The sequence below is a fragment of the Podarcis raffonei genome, chromosome 12 (assembly GCF_027172205.1).
Source record: "Podarcis raffonei isolate rPodRaf1 chromosome 12, rPodRaf1.pri, whole genome shotgun sequence".
In the NCBI taxonomy this organism is placed as follows: Eukaryota; Metazoa; Chordata; class Lepidosauria; order Squamata; family Lacertidae; genus Podarcis; species Podarcis raffonei.
Window position 1 is genome coordinate 50976960 of NC_070613.1, and position 27753 is coordinate 51004712.

At 42.9% G+C, this 27753-nt stretch overlaps 1 protein-coding gene across 11 annotated transcripts in view; it reads left to right on the plus strand.

Moving 5' to 3' along the window:
* The window catches only part of ARPP21 (cAMP regulated phosphoprotein 21), a 255503-nt gene that overhangs the window by 54129 nt on the left and 173621 nt on the right, over positions 1 to 27753 (plus strand). For 6 of the 11 annotated variants that reach the window (XM_053359475.1, XM_053359494.1, XM_053359491.1 and 3 more), the window contains exon 1: positions 26798 to 27125. The exons of 1 other annotated variant lie outside the window; for it this stretch is intronic. The gene's annotated coding sequence lies outside the window, so the exon portion shown is untranslated. Of the gene's footprint in view, positions 1 to 9923; positions 10209 to 25457; positions 25534 to 26797; positions 27126 to 27271; positions 27354 to 27514; positions 27747 to 27753 lie in introns of those variants that run through there. 4 more of the 11 variants (XM_053359482.1, XM_053359485.1, XM_053359481.1 and 1 more) reach the window with 4 other exon arrangements.

Here is a 27753-nt window from a genome sequence, read left to right on the forward strand (position 1 = left end):
CTAGAAGCTTACAGCTAAGGAACTGGGCTGTTGCTTCAAGTCAACATGCAAAATTCAGCTCTCGCCATATCAAATAACTATGAAGGCTCCTCCCGCCCCCTGTTCTGCCATGGCAGCTGCTGTTGGTGGTCCTTCCTGCGGCAAAAGAGAAAGTCCAGGCAATATTTGTGGAAAGTAATAGCTGATAAACTCACCTTACATGGAGACCTATTTTCCTTCTGTTTCCTTTATTGTCAAAAGTGGGTCCAGAAGTGTAGCCTCGGCTTCCACTCCTGAAAAAAAATTGCTAAGTCATTCCAATTATGCTGGGATTTGCACCATTTTTTTTTCATGTCACTCCTTCTCAGCTTTTCTTGCCAAGCTCCCCACTTAGGGTTCTTTTATTTATGCACAGTGGCATCGCCGCATAGATCTGATTTGATACGTAGTGGTCTGCTGTCGTACGTTCCATTCTTCGTTGGGATCATCCATGTAACCAATTCAAGAAGGAGAAAGAACCAGCTTTCTATTGAGCAAAGCAGTTCCGACAGACACCAGACAGTGTGGGATGTGAAACACAGATAGCAGTCAAATACAACATTCCAGCCCAGGAGGAAACAGGAAGTTTTCTACTGGCTGGAGCAAACATCCCTTTTCATGTGACTAGAGGTGGGCGTGACCTTACCTGTCCAAGTGACAAAAGGACCAGGCACACAGCCCTCCTCCTTTCTCTTTGACTCCATTCCTCGCAGAAGCAACAATGCTTCCAGCCAAAAGAGCACAAAGGGACTATCTCCTTATAAGATAGATTCTACTTGTCTGTACTTCTATAACTAAGTCTGCCTTCAGGGATCCATCTGTGAACTGAATGTGTGAGTAAACTTATTTTATACTTTTTACACAAGATTGTGTTGTGTCTATTCTTTTTAAGGGGGAGTAAAGGGGATTATGGGGTGCGGGTGGCACTGTGGTCTAAACCACTGAGTCTCTTGGGCTTGCCGATCAGAAGGTTGGCGGTTTGAATCCCTGTGACGGAGTGAGCTCCCGTTGCTCAGTCCCTGCTCCTGCCCACCTAGCAGTTCAAAAGCACGTCAAAGTGCAAGTAGATAAATAGGTACCACTCCGGTGGGAAGGTAAATGGCATTTCTGTGTACTGCTCTGGTTCACCAGAAGTGGCTTAGACATGCTGGCCACATGACCTGGAAGCCTGCGGATAAAGGCCAGCTCCCCCGGCAACCCCAGAGTCATCCGCAACTAGACCTAACGGTCAGGGGTACCTTTACCGAAAGGGGATTACCAGGAATCCTATATTGAGAAGCTTAAACGAGCTTGCAACAAGCTAACCACTGTGTATTTAAAAGGGCAATGTTAGAACTCTGCTAAGTTATAGAACTTGCTAGTGCAAGTTAGGAAGGATATTATTAAACAATATATCCTCTCCTGCCTCCTTGAACATTCCCAGAAACAGAATTGGGGGGGAAGCATACTTAAAAATAAACAAGCAATGAGGATGAGTGGAGCTTTTTTTTTTTTTTACATTTCAGGAATAACATTAAAAATGATGCTATTTTTCCTATTAGTTTATTCATGGTGCTATACAGGCAAATTCCTGCTTACGTGAGGGTTCTGTTCCCAGCCGCTGCATGCATCTGTCCAATGCACATTCTGGCCCATTCCGCCCCCACCCTGTCCTCTTTCAGTGCCAAAAATCACACATGTGTCAGCAGTCATGCACATGCTGAACACACATAGAATCATAGAATCATAGAGTTGGAAGAGACCACAAGGGCCATTGAGTCCAACCCCTTGCCAAGCGGTGCCTGTAGAGTTTTGTTATCCTCTCCCCAGTTCATATTCCGTTTTATCTTTCTTCATTTGTTTTCTTTTTCTGCATTGGAAGCAAGTATTTTCAACGTATAATGGGTTTGGCTACATATTGTTACAATATAATGTTATTTTTTTTAATGAAAATAAAAATGAGGATGGGAGAATTCTACCCAGAACTTACCTTCTGCAAGAGAATATTCACCTTCAGCAGAGAATATTCAGAATGTTCAGAATGTTCTACCTTCAGCAGAGAATATTCAGAGCAGCACCGATGGAAATTCTTTTAGCTTCGTCTACATGTGTTTCAGCTGAGTTGAACCATTTGCACTGGCCTTCCCTTCCACTTTTGGCAGAATTTGATGGATTTACATCCTCACCTAAAACAGATTTGCATCTTCACCTAAAGCAACATGCAATGCAAATACGGAGGTTCCTGCTCAAGGCCTGATAAGCAAGGGATTTCAAAGAAAAACGAAGAAGCTCTGATAGGGATTGAGAAATTCCTCGGTTGAGTTTTGCTGCTCCCAACCTGAGTTTAAGGGAAGATGCATTTGGAGGTTCCAGATCAAATTAAACATGTCAGGGAGTAAAAGCGTTTCAGTGCTGGTGACCCTTCAGAACATTTAAAATGAATTGCTGGCCAAATCTCTTTACAAACTGTGGCTCAAAACTGAAGATAAGTTAATTTAAGGAAATTCAGGGAAGTTTCCTTTCCTTTCCTCCTCCCTACAGCCACTTGCACCCCCTCTGAAAGGTCTGTCTGAAAGATCAAGGGATCCCCTTAAATGATTTAGTTTGGGCATCAGGGTTTTCTTTGTAAGGGTGGAATTGCTCAAAATCAGGGTTGGATTCTAAGTTAAGTTAAAGAAGTTCACATAAGCCCCCATTGCCATGTTCCATATGGTCTTGGAGAGGCGGGGCACAGCTGGTTGCAGTGGTGGTGGGGGGAGGGGGAAGCTTGTTTTCCTTGAGTTTCCTTAAGTTACATTGTCTTAGGATCCAGGTCATTGGTAGGTAGAAAGGCAACAGATGGAGCAGTTCTGCAGTGATGGAAAGGACTGTCTGTGTTAAACTTTGCTGCAAAGTTTCCAACTGCTAGAGATTATATAAGGTAAAATGGGAGAGTTGAATCTGGCAGTCTAGGTTGAAATGACCATCATATTATGTACAATAATTTCAGTCACCAGTTGCAATAGCAACAGGTTGGGGTTGGTTGGTTGGTTGGTTGGTTTTGGCAATAGCTATCCACTGTGAACAATGCGCGGTTTTTACGAAAGCTTTATAATAAGCATTTGGCGAGCAATTAAAAACTGCCAGCCAAGCATTAAAGGACAGCTTTGAAACTGACAAGATCAAATAAGTATAAAGGAGAGTGCAATCCCTAATTAAAAACAGACAGTGTAAAATTTGTATTTGCCCAGAATGGTACGAGAGAATCATTGTAATCTGTTATGGCAGATGCTACAATAAAGGTGACGTTTCCTATCTTAACTTTCCCAGAGAATACTGAGTGTTGCAGAGTGCTCAAAGCACAAAGGTGCTATCTCAAATACGGATATGATGGCAGTTCATTATTTTGGAATTGAAGGAGAATTGATCTAGGAGCAACTGCTCAGCCCAGAGTAAGTAGCTCAAAGCTAATGACATTTATGCTTCAGGGTGCTCAGAGCCCTTGGCATTCAGTATCTCAGTTATCCTTGGAACAATCCTCTGATGTAGGCCAGTATTATCATCCTCACATTTGTTTGTTTGTTTGTTTGTTTGTTGAGTTAAAATTTATATTCTGCACCTTCCTCCAGAGAAGCCCAGGGCAGCAGGACAGTTTGAGAAGAGATGGGCACGAGACAGCGTGGTTTGGCTCATGCCACCTTGCGAATGCATTGCTGAAGCAAACATTCAGCTCAGGACCTCAGCTCACATTATTGTCCATTGCACTTCCTGCATCTAGTCATGGCTGGTATGATTCTGAACAGGGCTGTCTTGAGCATATCCGGCGCCGTGGTGCAAAGCTCCCTCCACCCCCACCCCCGTTTCCCAGAGTTTTTTTTAGGGAGGACGGCACTGCCGGCGGGGCTGGAGGAGGCGGGCAGCGGCTGGAGGGTGGCTCCTCCGGCGGGGAAGAGGTGGAGGTTGGAATCAACTGGCCACTTCATGCCACGGTGGCCACGGCAGATGGAGGCTCCGGGTGTGGCACTGCTTCGGCGCGGCATGGCGGAGGTGGGTATGGGCGGTGAACTGATGCTGGGAGGCACTGCATTCAGCCTCTGCCTCTTCCCTGGTGCCCTCCAGAACTTGGCGCCCTGGTGCCCGCGCCACCAGCTTCTATGGGTAAGATGCCCTTGGTTCTGAATTTCTCAGAGGTTTGATCCTTCACTGTGAAAGGTGCCATTTCAGAGGGCAAGCAGTTAAAGCTCCATTTCCTTTCTGCGGCCTAAGCTTAAATTCATCTTTTCAAATCTGTACACAGCCTCGTCTGCTGCTATTTCAGCATGTTTCCTTTAAAGCAGAGGTTCTCAACCTGTAGGTCTCCAGATGTTGTTGGACTACAACTCCCACCATCCCTGAGCTCTGGCCTTGCTAGCTAGGGATGATGGGAGTTGTAGTCCAAAAACATCTGGGGACCCACTTCCGGGTTAGCGCCATCGGCTAATGGCGGATTCCCTCTGAGCTCCGGAGGGAATCGGCTCTGCAGGATCCGGGTCTTCCCGCTGCGGCGACGCGGGGACCCTCAGAAATCACAGGCGTTGAAGCCTGTGAACTTGGTGACTCGGCGGGCACCATTTGCGCCCCCCGACCCGCGAAGGAGCCTTTTTAAAGGCTTCGGAACGGGGAACGGGGTGAGCGGCGCGGTGCTGAGAGTCGACTGCTTCTCCTGCGGAGTGAAGCCGCATGCCATGGTCGGAGAGCGCTGACTTCTTCTTGTGAACAATTGGACTCTAAAAGCAACAACCCGTGAGTAATGCGGAAATTGGATTTGTAAAGGAAAATTTTTTTTTGAATTAGGCACGATCGGGGAAGGCGCAAACAGGAAGTCCGTCTCCCCGTCTTATAAATAATCTAAAGCAAGGACTAGCTAACTAAGGTCAAGAGAATTTCTTCTTCTTTATTGGGTAAAAGACATGAATTTCACGATTTGGCAGTATAAGTAATTTCACTGGAGGATAGGAGCTAATTTTGAGAGCTGAAGTGCCACCCCCCCCCCCGGACCCGGGAGTGATCCGCGAGAGAGCCTGTTGAGGAGATATAGAAGAGTTTGACAGCTGTCATATTAGCTGGCAAGAAGGAAAAAGAGAACTTTGTTTCTGCTATCTCTGCTGGATATATTTGCTACAATTTGGTTATATTTTGTTGAAAACAAGGAAGAACTGATACAAACTAACTTGATTTTTGGATTTGAACTGGAAGGAAGATAAAGTAACCAAAATCCCTCTAGAGGGGATTTTGGGACATTACAAGAATGGCTGAAGGAGGAAAAATTCAAGCTAAATTGGACAGAGTGTTTCTTCTCTTGGGAAAGTTACAAGGCCAAATTGATGTTTTGGCTACCAATGTTGCAACTCTGGACTTAACAGTAAACAAATCCATTGAATTTGATAAGGACTTGACTCATGAAGTCCATGCAGCTGGACAAGAAGAGAAACTTGAAAGATTTGAGAGTGTGGAGAAAGAGATATATGTTGTTTCTGAGGAAAAGGAAGGAGATGTAATGTTGCAGATGACAAAGGAGAGCCAGAGGCCTGACATGATGGCTACAAAGGAAAATAAGTACTGGATGATGAAAATCTGTTTTGAATTGGAGATTGAAGAATGGAGAGATCTCCTTATGTAGAGATCTGAAGACCTATGGATTACAAATTTGATTAAGGTGAAACTTGGAGCTTTTGGGACATTTGGACTTAAAAGGAGTAAGAAACAAGATTCAGGCTCCACTTTTAAGTATGGAGGTCTGGCTGGAAGAAATATGGACCCTATCGGGACAGAGCTTCTCCGAGATCTGGTGTTTAATATTAAGGACTACCAAAAAAACCGGCAGAGAGGAATTGAGAGAGAATTAAGAGCCTCGGACGTGAGGTCTCCAGGCTGATAGTAGGCTAAGACTGATGGTCATTTGTTGGGGATTGAAACCGGGAAAGGGTGGGGTGGGGTTTGGGAATCCAAAGGGTGTAGAATAATAATCTGTTTTTTTTATTTTGTTTTGTTATTAGTATGAAAATTGGGGAATTCGTGGAAGGGAATTTGGGTCGACTTTAGAAAAAAGTTTTAAGAATGAGCACTGATGTTTAAATACTGATGTTTATAAGTTAAAATTGGTTTTTTTATTAAAATGAATTAAATATAAAAAGGTCAAAAATTGGGGACAATAACTTGTTGAATTAACAATTTGAATTGGAATATAAGAAGGGGAGGTGTGGGGAAGTCAGGGAAATATGTTATTGAAAATAAGGATTGTAAACTTTATGTGTTTTTAACTTTTTTCTTTTTTCTTTTTGATTTTTTAATGTATAAAGGTGGAAAAACTCAATAAATATCTTTTAAAAAAAACAAAACATCTGGGGACCCACAGGTTGAGAACCGTGGCTTTAAAGCAAACAAGAAGAGAGACTCCTGAAATGGCTTCTTCACAGCATGTTGGCAGCCATACAGGGATCACATAGTATCCCATGTCATCACCACCAGACCCTCATTGGTCAGGGGCAGTAATGATTCTGCATATCAGTTGCTAGAAATGGCAGGAAAAAAAGAGAGTGCCCTTTTGCTCAAGTCCTGCTTGTGCGTTTCTCACAGGCATCGGGTTGGGCACTGTGAGCACAGGATATTGAACTCAATGGACCTTTGGTCTGATCCAGCAGCTTCTTAAATTCTAAAGGAATTTGAAGGTGTTCTGAGAAAGAGGCAGATTGTGGAGAAACAGCAGCCTTTTTCTCAGGGAAAGAATGCTTTCTCAGGGCAAGAAATTGGGGGATGGGTTTGGGCACAACACTAAGCCTTATCCCCACCCTGCCCAGAAAGGCCCACCCTGCACTGTTGGCTTGGTGCAATGGCGCATGGGCCCAGCTCCTTCTTTTCTGTTTAACACATTTTCCCAAAGGACTATGGGGACACAAGTACTTGCCACCCATACGTGTTTTCCTAGCAATATACTCAAAAGGAAAGGCCTTACTTGATGCCAGGATTGTAGCATTTCCTTGCCCCAATGACAGCCTATGGAGCAGAGTGGTGAGGACATGCTACTGTGATGACGTCACCCACACTTTTCCCACTAAATGTCACCAGACAACGAATGAAGGAAGGCATGGGTTTACAGCACCCACCCTTCTCTCTGTCTAGTTTCAGCCTGACATGCCAGGCTTTCATTTGATGGGCTACATGTGGATTGGTTGTACACTGTTATGGTAACTTCCAGGGCCGGCCCTACTGTTGGGCAAAATGAGGTGACCACTTCAGCCAGCAAATGCTGGGGGGGGTGGGGATGATGACAGCCCTCTAGCTGTTCCTCCTAAGTCACCCCCTCCCAACCATTCCCCTTTCAAGTGAAAAAATATGTGTATTCCATGCCTCCTCCCTGGCCCACCCCCCTAAACTAACCATGCTATCTGAGATTCAGTAGATCTCACCACCATTGTTGAAGTAACATGGGAATCCTCCGTATGGGGAGGTTGCCATATGTCCTCTTTTTCCAGGACATGTCCTCTGTTTTGAAATGAGGGTCATCATAGCAATCCATGGTTAAAAGCAGAAGTTGGCAAATGTGTCCTCTTTTTTGCTCTTCAAAATATGGCAACAGAGAGGAGTCAGCATCTTGCCCTTTATCTCAGGCAGCAAAATATGTTGGATGAGCCTAGGTAGCTTCTGACGGAAAGGTAAGGACAATAGAGCACACAGATAACCCTTAACATCCACAGAGTTTCTGTGCTGAATCAAGAGTCACATCAGAACTTAGGCAAGGAGAACAGTATCTTCACTTCCTGGGGCAAAAGAGTTAATGAAATATAGGCATACATGCAGATTTGGGCTGAATGTTCTGCTGTACAGAGGATGAGCAATTATTAGTCCTAAGCTATTAATTTGCAGCCTTTGGTTAGCTTGTTGTGTACCTGCATAATGTCTCAGCCAAAATGCATTTAAAAAGCACCTTTCTATAACTGCATAATGCTTGGGGTGTGGAAGAGGAAGAAGAAAAAGACCTGAACAAACTGTTCTTTATGAAGAGGAGTTAACAATCATTGATCAAACAGTTCAAGCCACCTGTTGTAGCTTTGTTCTTTACAAGTTCACAAGAAAACTGAACAATCCTTACTTTTAATATTTCCCTTTGGTTCAATAGTTTTGCTCCTCAATTCCCCGCCTCCATTTGACATTCCAAGATCACATTATTGAGACCTCACATGGGCTGGTTTGTTTTCTCAGCAGGTCCATTTAATGACTTGTCATTCATCAGGAAATCCTTTCAAATAGCATGATTGATCCTAGCTTGCCTTGATTAAATTATTAATTTTTTCCCCTTACCCCAGAAGAGTTGGGTTAAGATGTTTTTGAAAGGATGGTATTTTCCTATCTTTATCTTACTTAGTTCAGCTAAGGACAGATTGGTAGTTTTGCTAAAGGTCAGGTATTGTTACTTGGTTTGGAAGAAAAAATGTCTAGCCCTGTTGCAGGAGATGGTAGATACAAGTCATTTCCAAGAGTGAGATCTTTGGAAGAGGAAAGAGAGGGTGGGTGATTGGAAACAGCAATCCAACAGTGACCAAAACTATGTATACTACCCTAGGTGCTTTAAAAAATATGGGGATCTGGCCTACAGGAAATACACGTTTGCAACTTTTTGCAAAGTTAGTTGGAGCCAAAGGAATGCATGTATAATAAGAACCACACAAAAACCAAGGCTGTTATTTGCAAATTGCCTTTTTCATTGTGCAGACTACAACTGAGTACAGTGGTACCTCAGGTTACAGATGCTTCAGGTTACAAACGCTTCAGGTTACAGACTCCGCTAACCCAGAAATAGTACCTCGGGCTAAGAACTTTGCTTCAGGATGAGAACAGCAGCAGCAGCACGGCGGCAGCGGGAGGCCCCATTAGCTAAAGTGGTACCTCAGGTTAAGAACAGTTTCAGGTTAAGAACGGACCTCCAGAACGAATTAAGTTCTTAACCCGAGGTACCACTCTATTAATTTTGAATCAAATGGATTTTTAAATGTTGTATATTTATTGTATAAATTGGAATCTATCTCCGGAAAGGACCTTGATTCTGACACACTTGACAAGATAAATCTAAGTCAGGGAGCCACTGTTGTGATGAAGGCTGAAGTAGGATCCTAGAGACATGGAACCTAGCAACAAGTCCTGTGAATTATTCCCAAAATGTGGCTTGCCAAAGTTGGGCAGATGCAAATAATCTTACTTCAGTACCTAAACATGCTTATTGAACCCAATGGTCTTGACTCAACTTTGGCTAACTTTGGGTACTGGTCTGCTTATTTTCTGTTTCCTCTCAGGAACTAACATGCACTTTGGAACATCTTTTTGGAAACAGAAAGGTACAACCAATACAGTATGAATTTGTCAAGGAAAATTAATTGATTATGAAACTTTGGAGAGTAGAAGAAGGAACTGAAAAGCACATGTCTTATGAGCCAGAAGTAGCTCACCATTCTTATAAGTGTAATGCTTGTTCATTCTTTGCACTGAATGCAGGCGCAAGCTGTTGTCTACATATGTACAAGTGTTTGTGTGAAAGGGTGTATGTTTGTTGTGTTGTACATCTCAACTGTTGTGTACATACCTACATAAACTATACACCTGTTGAATGCTACATGTGGGCAATGGTACAAGTGTACAGCTCAACTATGTGTACATAGGTACACAGATTGTACTCTTGTTGACCGTAACAGGTGAACACCCCTTCTTATGCTTTTAATTTTCCTTTCCCCAATACCTACATGTGTGCAAATAATGTATTCATTTGTAAATCCCTCATCCTTCTCTCTTTTGTTTCCACCCACTTCTTTTCTTTCTCGATCTCTTAAGCAGGCCAGCAGTAGCATCTGTTAGCATTAAGATATAATACAGCAGTTTTCTTAGTCTAAGGCCCTGTAGCATATTTGTTAGTAGCAAGGAGACAGGATTTTCCGTCTGCGTGATCTATAATGCTCTTCTCTTAATTTAAGATGAAAGGACTATTTTTGGACACTACCAATGACTCAGAATATAGAAGAAGCAATTGTGTAACAGATGCATAACTGAAACCAAGCATTTGCAAACAGTAAGACGTGCATCTTGTTTAGCTTGCCGAACACCTTGAATAAAATGAGCAGAGCTTCTGTTCAGCTGGTAGAAGATTTCTCCATTAGCTCCTCTGAAATCAATTCAGATTGTGTACTTGCGCAACTTTTCTTTTGAAGGTAAGTGGTATGTATGACTTTTATCAGGAAAAGAGTTACTGCAATGTGATTTGTAGTTTGCATTGTTTCCAGAGAGGTGAGTTTTTCTTGGAACTGCATGAGCATGTGATGTTGTTGGCTTAATCTACAACCCAAACAACACCAGCACCTCTGCACTGAACGCCCAGTCATTGTGGCAGATTAGCCACATTGGCAAAATTAATTGTATTATTCGCCACTTTCTGATTATAGTATACTGACATATTTACCAGCTCCTCCAGGTTGAGAATCCATTTGTCTGTGTATTGGGGACAGTTTTATTGTGCGTTTTCATTGAGGAGTGTGTCTTTTTGTACTTGTTAATTGATCTCCTAGTTTTATGTATTGGTAGAAGAAAGAAAGCCTGCATTGCTAGAACAGCTATGAAGCCTATTAGCAATTTCAAAATGACACATCTGGCCAAGTTAGCCTGAAGGTCTAAAACCATTTATTTGGGAGGAATCCCCTTTGAATTCAATGTGACTTATTTCTGAGTAGACATGATGCCACAGTTTGTCATTTGCCACAAAGCTAATGCAACTGGCTTGTATGTGTGCACATGCAAATCTGGTACATATGTTTTACCTCTTTGATGCACAGGGTCAGAATTTTCAGTCTGATAAACATCAAGCTTTCTAGAAAACCTGCTTGCTTGCAATACTTCACTGCATTGTTCTATTTTACGATAGTGTTGATTTCTACCCCCACTCCCCACTCCTTATTGTTTTATTATTTTAACCATCTTGGAGTCTTAGGACAAAGACAGGATATAAGGTGTTTTAAAATAAACAAATAAACAAAATAAAATAATGAATACTTATCAGTTGATAAATAAAATATACTTATATTTTGATAGGGAACACATCAAAATTTGAATGCCTGCAATAGATGTAATGGGTTTCAACCCTGATAAGAGATAAACATTCTTGTTTGGATGTCCTGATGATCTCAGATCAGTTGTTCAGCCTGTTTTGGATGGAGTTGCACTCCACCTGAAGCAAATGTTTCTGCAATTTGGGAGTTCTCCTGGACTCAATTCCACACCCAGATGCTCAGATAAAGCATATGTTTCATCAGCTCTATCTTGTACACCAATTGTGCCCTTCTCAGAAGAAATGAAACCTGGTCCCAGCAGTTCATGCTTTTACTACCTCCAGGGTAAATGGCTGCAATGTCCTTTATGTGTGGCTGGCCTTGAAGACAGTAATGAAGCTGCCATTTGTCCCAGAATGTGGTTGATGGTAGTTATCCACTTGGATCATATTATAGCCATGCTTAGTAAGTTTTCCTGGCTAGGCTTCTGCCAGTCGAAATTAACATCTAAGAATCCGTGTAATAGGGTTTATTCCCTTTATCTATACAATCTCATGGGTTTCTGCAAAGAAATCATAATATTAATGCTAATGTTTTTAGTCATCCTTTGAGGATTAAGTTTTCTGCAGCAATTTTCTTTTCCCCCAGGTACTCTGCAAACAATCTATGTCCTTCTAAATGGGTTTGTAGGGAGGGGGCTATTGGTTTGTTTTTGTTTTCTTGGGTTTTTTATGTAGTTTGGGTTCTCCTCATTTTGTATCTTTGTTGTGAACCACCCTGTGATCATCAGATAAAGGGTGATATACCAAATGTTGGAAACTGCTTGCAAAAATGTGTATATAAGGCAAAAAATGCACTAGAATGCTGATGAATTTCATAAGGACTTTCAAATGATTTGGAAAAAGAAGAAACCGGCATTTGCCCATCACTGGCTGTGAGCCTAATACACAATACTTCCCACCCCCCAAACAAACTGGTTTCAGCAACCCCTTACAAAACGGGGCAGGTTTCCTTAGAACAGCTTTTTCCCTTACATTTTTCTTCTTACCCAGATCACCCCATTATTCATTTTCTTCATTACATGTTCCCACAGATCTCAATTATTACTGAACGAAGGCACATTTAGGGACATACCTGAGAGGACAAATACTTTGTGCTAAAGAGCTTCCATAGCACAATGAAAATAATGCAATCTAATGACATTTTATTGAAGACTATGCAAGATACAAAGAAGTGAAGCTTGCAGTTCTGCATGCACAGATCTGTGTTTCTAGACACTCACAGAAGCAATCCTTCCCCCAAATACAACTCTGGCGAGCCACTAGATCTCCTATAGCAAAACATCCCATGCCATGTTCAGTTTCTCTTACTCTGTGCTTGGCGGCAGGTCTCGAGGGTAGGTGACCAGGTGCAGAAGCTGATGGGGGTTCTTCACCTTTAAGAGTTATGTAAGAGTTATGGGCTGCATCAATAGGAGTATAGCATCTAGATCAAGGGAAGTAATAGTGCCACTGTATTCTGCTCTGGTCAGACCTCACCTGGAGTACTGTGTCCAGTTCTGGGCACCACAGTTCAAGAAGGACACTGACAAACTGGAACGTGTCCAGAGGAGGGCAACCAAAATGGTCAAAGGCCTGGAAACGATGCCTTATGAGGAACGGCTAAGGGAGCTGGGCATGTTTAGCCTGGAGAAGAGGAGGTTAAGGGGTGATATGATAGCCATGTTCAAATATATAAAAGGATGTCACATAGAGGAGGGAGAAAGGTTGTTTTCTGCTGCTCCAGAGAAGCAGACACGGAGCAATGGATCCAAACTACAAGAAAGAAGATTCCACCTAAACATTAGGAAGAACTTCCTGACAGTAAGAGCTGTTCGACAGTGGAATTTGCTGCCAAGGAGTGTGGTGGAGTCTCCTTCTTTGGAGGTCTTTAAGCAGAGGCTTGACAACCATATGTCAGGAGTGCTCTGATGGTGTTTCCTGCTTGGCAGGGGGTTGGACTCGATGGCCCTTGTGGTCTCTTCCAACTCTATGATTCTATGATTCTATGTAGTAAAAGGTGAAAGATTTATACGATTTGAGGAGAAGCCAGAGTATGGATCCTTGGAACATATTTTCATGCTTGGTGGGAATGCAAAACTGTTTATATGTTTTGGACCAGGGTCTTCTATATCATATCCAAAATGGCTAAAACAACCTCTCTCACCCAACCCAGCCTTAGCCCTGCTTTCACTAAACCCAGATTCCAACCCTACTATCCAGCAGAAAGATTCGACCCCCCCCCTTTCTACTGGTAGCCACATGTCTAGTGATAGCATCTCACTGGAATTCCCAGGCGGAGCTACTGCTTGAGATCTGCTTCCGTAATATTTGGGATATAGCTAGTTCAGAATGACTAACTGGGCTTAGAAGAGTTGCAAATTGGATTATAAAGGAAAATACCTTGATGAAACCAGGTCTCCCCTCTTTTCATACGTAAGGGGGGGGGGGAGAATAAAGCTCTCCCACCAGCCCCACATCCATGTCGGTGGAGAACCTGTATGGACTGCTAATGTTTTAAGAGCATGTAAAATGACACCATAAACTTAATGTGATGTTCCTTTCTCTGTGGAGACTGTATTGTACAATAAAAAATAAAAAATTGGGGGGGGGGAGAGGAGGGATTTTTAGCAAGTGTAGTTGTGTGACAAGATTGAAATTTTCTCATTGGCCCAGTTATCAAAGGTCCATGAGCCTAATCCACTTTCCCCAGTTATAATGTAAACTTCATGCAACTTGAGTGCAAACAAGTTCTAGTTTCAGACTTTTTTGAAGAGGCTTTGCGCAATGCGAATTTGAGATTTCAGGGTTTCCTGGAGTATCTTAATCTCTCTCCCTTCTATCCTCTTCTACTACTAATCAATATATTTTATATGTCTTTCAAATTCCAGCTTTCTGACTGAATTGGAGGTATCTTAACCATTGCAGAGTGCTTACGAACTCCCTATTTGGGGGAGAAGTATATACTTCTGCAAATGTTCTGTTTCCAGACTTTTATCGAAATCAATGTCTGCAAGACTTCAGCTTTCCTGGAAGCTGAAAACGTTGTAGCTGTTTCTGCAGTGCAGTTTGAATCCCCCATCTTGATGGATAAGTGCAAATATTCTCCATGTCAGATTTTTCTAGTAATGCTGCACCAAATTTTAGGGCTTATCGAGATGTGGATTTTGACACCTTTAGTATTCATGCAGTAGGCTAGCTCTGCCTGGGAAATTAGGATGTTCTGCCAGCTCTGATGTGTGCCACAGCATTGTAAATGTGATTGAGTTCCTAAGGCAGAGTAAAACATGGGGCAGGTGGCATTCTCTAACACATAAATCTGTTTAACTGCCTAACCACAACGGCTTTGTTCTGCCTCCACCGTTGAAGGCAGAAGGCTTCTGAATACCAGTTGTTGGAAACTACAGCAGGTGAGAGTGTTGTTGTGCACAGGATGCAATATTGGTTGGGTTTCATGCATCCCAGAGGCATCTGGTTGGCTACTGTGAGAACAGGATTCTGGACCAGAGGGACCAAGTGGCCTGATCCAGCAGGATATTCTTATACTCTTGTTTTGCACAGCAATGCACAGCAAAATACTTCTGGGCATCTCCCTGGATCAGTTTTATACTTTTAGTAGCTTGTTATTTTGACTGTTGTAAAGGTAAAGGGACACCTGACCATTAGGTCCAGTCGTGACCGACTCTGGGGTTGCGGCGCTCATCTCGCTTTATTGGCCGAGGGAGCCGGCGTACAGCTTCCGGGTCATGTAGCCAGCATGTCTAAGCCACTTCTGGCAAACCAGAGCAGCGCACGGAAACGCCCTTTACCTTCCCACTACAGCGGTACCTGTTTATCTACTTGCACTTTGATGTGCTTTCAAACTGCTAGGTTGGCAGAAGCAGGGACCGAGCAATGGGAGCTCACCCCGTCGCGGGGATTTGAACCGCCGACCTTTTGATTGGCAAGTCCTAGGCTCTGTGGTTTAACCCACAGCACCACCCGCGTCCCTTTGACTGTTGAGGTGAGTGCAAATGAGAGCCTTGTATAATACAATGACTGCTGTATCCAATATGACATGTGAAGGGTTTTTACATGGTCCCCAAGTGCAACCTTTGCTTTTCTCCCCATCCAAGTGAATGGCAACCATTCTTAACTAAAAGGAAACTGTCAGGCAAAATTAAATGTGTTAAGAATAGACATTATTGCTTTGTGTGCTACTAATTTAGAGAAATTTCCATTTCTCCTGGGAAGCAGTTTGATATATATTTGTTTTCAATTAAATTTGCATATATACTGCTTTAAAGAGATTTGATATATCTCTGTGTTTGGTGATTTTCCTGAGGAGAAACGTACCCACTTCTTCTTCTTCTTCCTTTATTTAATTTACAACTCTGTGAGGGGCTCAGATTGTGGGCACATTACGAAGAGGTATTAATGTAGGCTAAATCATCATGAGCTTTTGTGCGTCAGAAATCTAAAATCCATCTGCCTTATATCTGGGGTAGTGGAGAGAGCGAGAAAGGAAAAGTCTGTTATGAGTGAGATGCAAAACCTTATAATTAAAGAAGCATGTAAATAATAATGGAAGTCATTAGTGCTATTCAGTTTGAAAGAATGTTACAAATGTAATTGGAGCATTAAAACGAAAATCCATTATGACAAAACATTCATGATACAAGAGAGTGAAAGTGTGTGACTTTTATTTTGATAAATGTCAGTTCTCCCCATCTCTAAGGCACCACTAGTGAAAAGTAAAACAAAATTTAATTTAATTTAAAAATGCCCTAAACAGTTTCATTTTATGTTTTTAATACTTTTTGTTGCATGCTACTTGGGAATTTCATTGATACACTTGAAAGAGTTTTGCACTTGTGAACCTAAGATGACTTGTGGATCCAGAAAGTTTAAGATTTATTGAATGGAAGAGCAGATAGGAAAAGTTTGCACACAGAGGAGATATTGTTTTATGGCTCTGTGATTCAGTGGCATAGTGCAACATGAGGCGAGGCAGTCTTAGCTTTATTAAATCTCCTGTCTCTTTTAGCTTTGCCTCCTTGGAAGCTTCCTTCTTCTTTAAAAAACAAGAAATAAAAAGGAAGGGTGGCAGAAGAGGAAGAAAATGATTTAGCAATTATGGAGGAAATTATATGATGCTAAAATTACACCGTGTTCAGCTATTTGAATGGAGGGACTTGCGCCTTCAAAGGGCTGTAATTTTAGGGTGTGAAAAAATGTAGATTACAAAACAAAGGGAAAATTTAAATATGTCTAATGGATAAGGCAAAGTTGGGGGGGAAGCAGCAGCTGGAGGAAATTTTGAGGCAATTAGGGGTAAAGGAAATGTGTTATTGTTGAGGGCACTGAGTGATAAATAAGGCTGCTAGGCAATCAGGTTTGAGGGCCCAATGGCAGCAGAAGCTAAATATCCCTCCTTCTGTGAACTGTGTTGTGCTTTTATGCCAGTGTCCTTTGGTGCTAAGCAGATCAAAATTTAAGATTAGCAACAGTTCACTCTTTATGGAAACTTCTTTATAACAGATGAGCATGAATATGAGTCTCATGCCAAAATTCATGAGCAAAAAAGTATGATACCGATCAAGTCCACCTTTGTGTTGAACTCTTTAGAATGAGGGTAGCAGGAGAAGTCAGGCATTCGGAATGTCCTCTATGGCTACAGAATGACTAGGACAGCTTAATTTGCTTGTTAGAGAAATGGGAAACATTCTGGGAAGAATGGAAAATATTATACAACCCTAGCAAACGGGGAAATATCTGCAACAGTAATTATCTACGGCTGGTTGACCCATGATTACACATCATCTGATCTCTCTATATTCAGTTTCTAGATACTTGATGTTAGGTAGCCAATGCTGTGAAGTAACCAGGTTTGAAAAGTTTTGTGCTCAAATCAATGGAAGGTGGATATCTGTGATGACCCTTTCACGCATTCAATATATTGTGGTTAACAATATTAAGTGCTGGCTATGCAAGTGTGAAGTAACAGTTTGAACCAGATTTAAGGGGCTCAGGAAAGCAATTCAAGTCACAAGGCAGGCAGGATCACCTATGTACCAGCTCGTCCATAAATCAACACATATAATCCAGACCAGAATTTGTCAGCCTTGCGAAGTACATTTTCTGTTGGGTGATCCCAGTAGAATAGTCAAATAGCTCTGTACGTTTCAAGTAACCAAACCAAGCCAGATGCTCCAAAGCCCTAGGGACATCAGACAGTCGAAACTAGTTAAATGATTTACTGTGTTTCAGCTATATAGTAACTTATCTTAAGTTTTTTAAAAAGAGGAAAGTCCTATCTTTGCAGGCAGAAATTCAAAGGAAGCCATTTATTTGGGTTCCAAGAAGAGCTGAGATACAAATGCAGGATGCAATAGGTAACATTTAGAAGAATCCAGATGAAGGTGGAAAGTGGAAAAATAAAGGCAAAATAAAAACAGCACTTGGGAGCAAGCAAGAATAAAAGGCAACATATGTTCAAAATTGTTTATGGGCCATATCCCCAAATGTCCACAAACAGCTTCAGAACTGAAGGAGAGACAAGTTCAAATCTCTTCTTCTCAAGAAAATAAATAAAAGGCAAATGAACAAAACTCTATGGGAAGAACACGGAGCTCACAAAAAAACAAAAATTAAGCAAAGAAATGGAAGTGAGCTCTTCTGTGGAGTACAGTCTCTTTTTGATCTTTGACACTCTAAAGTTTCTGAAATTTTATTGGTCCTTTTCTTTCTCTTTTATTGGTCCTTTTCTCTGTTGGTCACGGGACAAACTTGTGCAGAAACAGTTTTGTGTTGTTTTAGGGACAGACAGGAAGAGTCATGAAAGTTGCCAGCGCTGCTAGCCACATAGAGAAACAAACCTTGTACTTTATTCACACAAATGCATTGTCTAAACTCATCTAAGGCCTTGTCAGCCAGCAAGAAAAATACTTCTGCCCCTCAAGACAGGTGTTCAGGAATATGTCCATCATGAGCCCAAGTCTCTTGACCAAAGTTTTCTTCCATTCCATTCTGGGGTGATCATCTTCACCATCCACACAGACGTAGCCTCAACCCAATTTTGCTGATCAATACCTCTAATAGCACAATCTTAACTATTTGTACTGAACTCATAAGTAAGGCCCAGTGACTTCAACTGGCCTTAATTCCAGGTAATAAAGGTTTGATGATGCAGCCCTAGTTTCCCTGGAGACAGAAGGTGGCTTTTGGTGTGACAAAGCACAGAAACCTAAGAAACTCATGCTTCCTCTCACCACATCTCCATACCTTACTCAAAGCTGAGAAATATGCATATCTTCCCTGGGAAGGTTCATGTTCTCATCCTACATCCTGACTACATATGGAGAAGAAATTCAGAGAATCCACTTTCCAAAGTGGAAGCACATAATCTCCCCAAGCGTGGTAGCACATCACCCATGTCCCATCACCCCCTGGGGATTTGTACAGTACATAATAGGATCCTCACTTTCCAGCTAATATAAAGAAGAAGAAGAAGAAGAAGAAGAAGAAGAAGAAGAAGAAGAAGAAGAGTAGTAGTAGTAGTAGTAGTTTGGATTTGATATCCCACCTTTCACTCCCTTTAAGGAGTCTCAAAGCGGCTAACATTCTCCTTTCCCTTCCTCCCCCACAACAAACACTCTGTGAGGTGAGTGGGGCTGAGAGACTTCAAAGAAGTGTGACTAGCCCAAGGTCACCCAGCAGCTGCATGTGGAGGAGCGGAGACGCGAACCCGGTTCCCCAGATTACGAGACTACCGCTCTTAACCACTACACCACACTGGCTGAAGAAGAAACACATCTTAGACAATTAGAAACATGAAGATTTTAAGGGTTGTTAAAGGATTGTTCCCTCAAAATTTGTGCAGTGATGGAACAGACCAAATCCACTGAGGAACGTTTATGAAAGGTTCACAAGCCATCTTAAGTCTGTTTCACCCATGCATAGGCCAGTTGCACATTTATATTTCCCAGCTTCAGACAAATTATGAAACTATGATGTGGGGAAGCATCACAACCAGAGAAGGCTACAAAGCAAGCAAGCAAATACATACTTATCATGTCATAAATTGCAATGACATTTTAATGACATTCTCAAGTTGGCAAGTTGCTGAGCTGAGTCATGGAAAGGTGGTAATACTACAAGATCAGACCAGGGGGTTTTCCTCATCCCACTTCTGCACAATAGTATCACCTAAGATTATCACCGAGTTAAGGACAAATATTTGGGTCTAAATCCCCAAATCTGGTTTCTCAGCATCCGGATCAGTAACAGGAACACAGGGAACTGTTAGCTGCGAACACTTTTCTTGCACAATGCATAAATATCCCATTCTTATGGTGTCTTATAAATTGATGGTTTCAGAAAACCTAAGTACAGTTTTCATTCCAATACTTTACAGTTCTTTGGACAGAATTCAACACCCCTTTGCAACAATAGTTAATAATACCTTGAGGAACAAACAAGAATGTTACTTTTCTAGGACCAGGACAGAAAATAATACACTTGATTTTCTTTCATATCAGTTCTCATTCGTAGACTGGTTTTATCCAGAGTCACAGTGATGACCACTATTTGAACTGCTTTGTGTTCTGCTAAGCAAACAAACCAGAAGCCTTTTTGTTTTCTAGGACTAAGAGGGTAATGTTTAATATAATGCTCAATATTAATTTTAATTTATTTATTTATTAAAGCAAATTATTGTTAGAGGTTCCTTGTTGATTTAAGATTAATCATATTGGTCTCTGATGTGATATACTGTTGAGCAGGTTTTTTTCTTAAAAAATGTTTAGGGGTACTCTCATTTTCCTACTCATATTGAAATACTGCCCCTCAATGAGGCCAAACTTAGATTCACAAAATGTTTAGGGGTACGCGTACCCCTTCATTCCCCCCAAAAAGCACTGCTATTGAGCCATTATAAGGCAATTCTATGGTAGCAATGTTACATTTGTAAGCTTTTTTACCCAATAGTTTGTCTTTTAGCTAATATTATTTTACAACAATTAACATTAAAGTATTTGTTTCTTAACTGCCTTGATCTTCCTTACAAAAATAATTCAAAAAGTATGACACGGGTATTTTAAGTGCTCTCTTTTTATTGTTTTTTAAAAAGATGTGACTAATGTAACAGACTTCAACCTCAATAATTTATCTGTAGCTTGGAAAAATGTTTTCTCTAGAAGTATGAATCACACACACACACACACACCCATATGTGGCAAAACATTTCATGGGCAAGTGTCAAATTCAAGATAATGTTTATTGGAAATGGGGGATAAAATGTTTTCTGGCAAATGACCTGTGGCCAATGTAACATGTGATTATTCCTTGATAGACACCCACAAATAAATGCCTCTATGACATTTTACTATGCATTCACGAGGTGCAGATCATCATCATACTTGTGGGACGTTGTAATGCCCAGAGGAACTTACACCTAGCTGTGGCGACACCCGAACAATTTGGTTTTTTCAACCTACGGCACATTTATCATTTGCAGGCATGACAGATGTTACTGCAGTCTCCTTTTAAAAAAAAGAAAGAAGAGGATTCCATACTAATAAATACCATCTCGTACCACCTGGGTAACAAATTTTATTTTCAATTTCCCAATCTCAAACTTAACGATAACAAAGTTGCGATTTGACACCAGCCCTTCAATGGCTGTTTCTTCTTCCGCACTTCATTACAGCACAATCACATTTCCCATAGTCCTAAAAAGAGGTTTAAATGACGCATGCTACGTAAGTTGGACCATTGTGCTGTTTCTTTGATCACAATAATTGTAGGGTGTAAAGCACATTTCAGTTACTATCTCAGCACATTTTCATAATGATAAGAACCCCAAATAAGTGAATAAAATTAAAACCCATAGAATTTTCTTTTCATTTGTTGAAGGAGGGAAAATATCCCACCCCCAATGCAACACACTCATGCTTTGCTTTCCTAAGCTTATCTGATTTTGTTCCTATGCAAAATTTATTGTTATTTCACCAAATGGGAAAGCAGAACTATAAATACAATAAACAGTCATTAACCCATTATGTATTTTCTTGGAGAACTCTTTAACTGAACTTTAGAAGAAGAAGAAACTTAAGAGAGATTCAGAGTCATCTTGCATAGCACACTGTGGGGCTGGATCAAGACACATCAAAAAAAAGTGTTTCAGGAAAATGTGTTGTAAACCTGAAAGTGGGAAATCACATTGGCAAAGGACAGAACTCCACAGCGCCATTTGGTGCCACAGCGTTTTAACGCATATAAAATGCTTTTTCTTTACTTCGGTAGCTGAGTCCTGGGTTGTTTTATTCATCTGTAAAGTGACATTTTGAAACTTTGGGAAATTATCTTTAAAATGATATAGAACATGTTAACTATATATGAAAATGAAAAATGAGACTGTAGGTTGACATTTTCATGGAATTACCATATATACTATATGTATAGTGTTCAAAGAGCTTTGCATACATTATTTTGGTCAGTTCTTACAATTGTAAAGTAATCCTTTAGAGAAGATAATTATTAATTGTCACTATAATGTAGCTATGGTATCGATGCTGCAAGACAGTGCTTTTACCTAAATCTAGCTAGTGAAATAATGGATGAGGCAAGATTTTAATTATATTTTTTTAAATTGCATTTTGGCCTTCAAGTTGGCTACACAGCATTTGACAACATCAGTCCCTCATTAATGTTAGACTTCTCTGCCTTGCATGCCATCCTCCATTAGAATAGCTTCGTGTGCGCATTTATGTATGCTTTTGAGCAGAAAAATAGCCAGCAGAAAAAGAGTTACACAGCTCCTTGCACCCACTACTGTTCTGCTAAAAATTGCAGGTCCTGGATTCATGAAATGCATTTTTGTGTAATGTGTAGTTTGCCTCCAAATTTTCCTAATGGTGATGTTTTATTACAGAGCAATAATAATAATAAGTTTGTAAGCTTTTATTGATTACTTAAAAATTAGGGCAACAGAGTGCAATCAGTTTGAGCAATCAATCACTGAAAGTGTGAATGGCAATTAGACTTGCCCTGTGAAGTCATAACTGAAGTGGACCATAACAAAAGCCTCTTGGACTACAGAAGCATCCCTCATAGGTGCCAACCCAGATTCTGATTAAAGGCCTTCTTTGGCAGTCTGTTCCACTGCTCCTTGTACCGTCAGGACGATCTTCTAATTGTTTAGTATACATTTTCTATACATATAATTTTGAACCGATTCATTCATTCATCCTCATGCGCAGCAGAAAACAAATCTGCTCATTGACCTAAGTGACATCCCTTCAAATCTTTGAAGATGACTATGTTATCAGCCATGTTCATAATCCATGCGACTCCCCTCCCCATTCAATTCCTTCTGCCTTTTCTCATAAGACTTGGTATCCAAGTAGCTCACCATCTTTGTCACACTCCTTTTGACATATTCCAAGTTGTCAGCTGTGGTGCCCAGAACTGGACGCATTACTCCAGTAACATTTGGCCAAAGCAGAATAGATTCGTACCATTACTTCTTGTTATAGTGATACTATTATTCCTCTACACTGTTGATGCAGTCAAGAATTGCATTAGCCCTTTCAGCTACTGTGTTGCAGTGCTGACTCATCTTTAGCTTATAGTCTATTGAAACCCCTAGATCTTTTTCCACATCTAATGTCAAAACTCATCTTGTTTTGTACATCTGATTCTTCCTACCTAAATGCAGATCTTTAATTTATCTCTTTTTAATTCATGCTATTAGTTTTTGACCCAGTTCTGCATTTTGTCCAAACCATCTTGAACCTTGTTCCTATATTCCAAGACAGGGGCTCCCAAACTGTGGTCCACAGATCAGTTACCGTCCATGAATTTCATTCAGGTGGTCCACAGTGTGTATGTGGATTTGTCTTTGAATATGAGAGATGGCATGTCCAGCACATTAAATAGTCACTGCTTCTTTTATTTCTTATGTTGCATTTTATTGCACTGCAATTTTAATTCTGTAGAATACAATAAAATAGATAAGAAATAAAATAAGCAATAAAAGTGCATTTAAAATCATTGCTACAATTGCTACAACAGGCAAAAAAATCACTACATGGTCCAAGACCCTCAGCAATTTTCAAGTGATCTGTTGCAGGGGGAGTTTGGGAACCACTGTTCTAAGATATTGGATACCCCAATCCAGTTTGGTGTCCTCTGCACAGTCCAGCTCAGTCCTGCTCTTTCACACCCAACCACCTTTTCCTGCTGCTGCTTCCCATAAGAACACAAAAGATCCAGTATGGAGAAAGAAAAGTCAGTGGTGTTATCAGGGCAAGACTTTGAGGGTGGAGGTCCAGATCCCCACTCAGCAGAAGTTTTTATTATAATCATTTATTATTTTATATACCACTTATACGCCAAAATGGCTTCTAAGTTGTTTGCAACAATAACATAAATCCATAACTAAACTTCACAGTAACAACACATCCTTAACTAAAATATACAATAAAACAATTTAAAAGCACATGAATTACAACTGTTGAAAAACAGTTAAAACCATCAAATCACAAGTTCAATGGAATGCTTGTCTAAAAACCTATGCGTCTTCCGGAGCAGGTGTAATGCCAATACTGATTGAAAGGTAAAGGTAAATGGACCCCTAACCGTTAGGTCCAGTCGCAGGCGACTCTGGGGTTGTGGCGCTCATCTTGCTTTACTGGCCGAGGGAGCCAGCATACAGCTTCTGGGTCATGTGGCCAGCATGACTAAGCCGCTTCTGGCGAAACCAGAGCAGCACACGGAAACACCGTTTACCTTCCTGTTGGAGCAGTACCTATTTATCTACTTGCACTTTGACGTGCTTTTGAAGTGCTAGGTTGGCAGGAGCAGGGACTGAGCAACGGGAGCTCACCCCATCACGGGAATTTGAACCACCAACCTTCTGATCAGCAAGCCCTAGGCTCTGTGGTTTAGACCACAGCGCCACCCGCGTCCCACTGATGTGGCCTCTCTTATTTCAGCAGGGTGTCAGCAGTGAAAAAGGCCAGCTCCGTGTCACCACAAGCATCATCAGGCTGTGGCAAAACTAACCAGGTTCCATTAGCCGATTGTCGTGCCCTTACTGGACATGGAAAAATACTACTTGTTTTGCATAACCTAGTCCAAGGTTATTTAAGGCTTTGCATGCAAGTAGCCAAACCTTTAAATTGTCTTGTGGTGAAGAAGCAGCCATTGCAGATGCCTTAGGCAGGTGCCCAAAATAAGCAAGCATTTTAAAAGAAGTGAAAATATAGTCCAAAGAGCTCTCCAGTGATACCATGAAGTCCATAGTCTAACATTATCTAACTAGGGGGAGTAGGTAGCAGGTGGAAAATGATACCGTTTAACTGGGAAATTATGTTATGTGAATGTCTTTTCCCACAGGGGGTGATGATGCTTGTAGCCCCAAGGGCAGGAGGGGGTAGCAGGCTGAGGAAGGCTACTTACAACATAAGCAAGGATTGTTTATGGTCACTTCTTTGTTGCAGTTTACCCACAGAAACAAGCCTCCTCAGCAGGTACGGTACATTAGTTAGTATAGGCCACTTTTGGTGTAGTTGGCTGCAAGCCTCCAGTCACTTGAGGTGTACACAGTTTGCTAATCCACACTCGGTTGGGGGTCATTCTTGTACAAGACTGTTTGAAAGGCAGGTGTTGACTTCCAAGAATCCCACAGGGAGATTCCAATGATTTTTTTTTTAAAAAAAGCTTCATAAAGGATGTAATTGCCGCCTCCTATTGCATTTATGTAGTTCCTTATTGGTTTGTGGTCTCCTGCATTTTTCTCAGCTTTGAAAAGCTGTGATCCTTCCGGAAGCACACAATTGTAATATACAAATGTGTACATGTACAGAACACACACACACACACACTTACATTTTATCTATTTATTTTTAGCAAACTTAAGAGCTATCAGAAACATACCTTTCCTTCTGATTCATCTGGGCAGAAGAGGGTGAAAACATTTCCTTACCTTAGTGTATGCAATATGCCTGTTTCCTCTTTCTCGTTGCTGTGATGGGTTTAACAACTGCAGCTAGTGGTATTAAACGTTTCTGCCTCCTTTCCGATTATTCTAGTGGGGTGTGTTGGTGTGACAAGGCACTCAGTAAAACATGCCGTTTCCCAGCAGCTGGCTCTCTGGGACTGCTGGAAATGATCTATAGCAATTAGATCTGGGGCTGCAACAGCTATAATTTTGTTACATATTAATATCCACCTAGCAAAAAAGAGGTGAATGCCCCCTTCTTCGGCTGGGCAGAGAACGAGCGCTCTGGATTTATTCAGCTGGGCAAATAAGTGGTGCATCAGCAAGATGAGCGCCAATTATCACCTTTTCATATTGTGTGTCAGGTTTGCACACAGCTACTTGCTTAAAAGAAACAGGACTGAAGCCAGGTACTGAGACGATGGAGGGATGGAAGGACGGATGATGAGACTGCCAGTCGAAAACTTCAAAAGTAAGGGAATATTGAGGAGCTGTCCTATTTGTTGCCTCTTCGGGATCTGCGGATTTGGAATATTTCAAAACAAGACATGCTCATTCCATCCCATCCTGCTCAGATTCGCTGCCTTCTATTTGCATTATTAAGGGTTCGGCCCTACACACACACACACACACACACACACACACAGAGAGAGAGAGAGAGAGAGAGACATTCATGCAAACATGTGCACCCACCCACATCTGGCATCTCTAGGGTGGCCAGGTGATTTTCGCTGCCCTCCCCATCAGTCCTGTGGGACTCCAGTGTCTAGATCTATGGGCTGCTATGCAAGGTCTGCCAAAATAAAGAGCATCCGTTTTAAAACAGGGCACACAGAAAAATGTAAATTATTCCCCAAATGAATCTTTTTTTTGGGGGGGGGAGGCTTCATACAAAATCTCCCCCACAACCCTGCTTAAAACTTAACTGCTGAGGTAAAGCAAAACCCTGTGGCGTTGCTGTTGTTGTTTTAAAAAAACCGCAATACTCTACATTTGAATGGTTGGAGAAAAACGACCAGAGATTAATGAAGCTTCTCCTTATTAGCGCTGTTCGTGTGCTTTTGTGTCTCACGGCTACAGGATGGGCGGGCGTGAGAGCTTGAGGGGGGGGGGCACGGCGAATGGATGACACAACGTGCCGGCAAAAACACACACACACACACCACACACACACATACATTTATGAGGCAGCCAGGAGCCCGCCGCGCCGCGCGCGCGTCTCTGCTCGTGGAGTTAGGGAGCAGGAGGGGAGAGGCCAGCAGGCCGCCGCCGCCCCGTGATAAAGACGGCGGCGGCGGCAGAGTCAGCAGCTCTCCCGCTGCTGCTGTTGCCGCCGGCAGAATGAGCGGGAGCGCGAGAGGCGCTAAGAGCCGAGCCGGCGAGGAGGGCGAGCGCCTGGCACGTTGTCTCCGGTGGGCCGCGTGGGCGGGGAGAGGCGAGGCTGAGGGGGAAGAAGAAGAAGAAGGGGAGGCAGCAGCAGCAGCAGCAGCCAGTGCTAGTTGAACGGAGGGGACGACGGGGCGGAGGACGGCGAGGAGCCCGCCAGCCGCCGAAGGGTTGGGCCACAGGCTGAGGGGAGGGGAGGGAGACGGACAGAAATAGAGGCGCCCGGCACGGCGGGAGGAAAGCGACCGGAGGCGGCGGCGGCGGCGGCAGGAGGAGGACGGGATTCGTGAGGGGGAAGGAAGGGAAGGCGGGCGGGCGAGCGAGCGGGCGGCTCAGTCTGAGGGGAACGGCGGGAGAAGGCGGGCGGCGCGGCGGCGGGGCGTGAGGGAGCCGAGCGGCCGAGACAATAAAGGCGAAGTTCCGAGGGGAGGCGGAAGGGGCGCGGGGCGTGGAGGAGCCATGAAGCCGGGGAAGTGAGGGAGGGAGAGCGAGAGAGTGAGGCGAGCGGAGGACTCGCCGCCCCGGCAGCCAGAGTGTGAGGAAGAGGAGGAGGAAGGAAGAGGAGGAGGAGCAGACCATGCCTTCCAGGAAAGCGGGCGTTGCGCTGTAGCAGCGCCCTGCTCTGCCGCCCGAGCAGCCCCGAACTCCGCCAAGAAGCCGGCGCCGTCTCCACTGCAGGTAAACGCCGAGCGACCTCCCCCTCCCCGCTAACCACCCCCCGCCCCGCCTACGTGTGGACGTGCGCGCGCGTGTTTCCCTTCCCTTCGCACCCGCCTCTTGTCTCGCTTGTCCCGAAGCCTCTCGCGCGTCTGCGATCGATCAGCGCAGGCAGGGTGGGTCTAGCGCGTGGTTGTGTGGAGCTTCTGACGCGTGTCTTTCCCGTGCTCGCTTTCGGAGGGACCCGAGGTTTGTAGCGAATGGTGCTCGGGCTGAGCGTTTCTAGGGAGTTCTTCTGCCCAGGTCGACACGAGGTTCCGGAAGATGCCTTTTCCACGCAGGGGGGGCTCGTGGGTGGTGGGGTGTCGACACCAACCTTGTATGTGTGTTTTGGAAAGGTGGGCTGGGTTTCCCGGGGAGAATAAATACAGGCAGGCGCTGAGAAAGTTTCCCCACTGAGCCACGATCCTCTCTGCCAAATCTACGCGCCCCACAGACACGCGTCTCGCGTGTTGTTATGAACGTGCTGCTTCCCCTCCCGCTTTCCGCTTGCGCAGTAAATAACAGATGGCGGATAATATAGGAGCGAGGTTGGAAGGGACTGGCAGAATTGCTAGCGATGGGGAAATCGCACAGGTTTGGGTAGGTG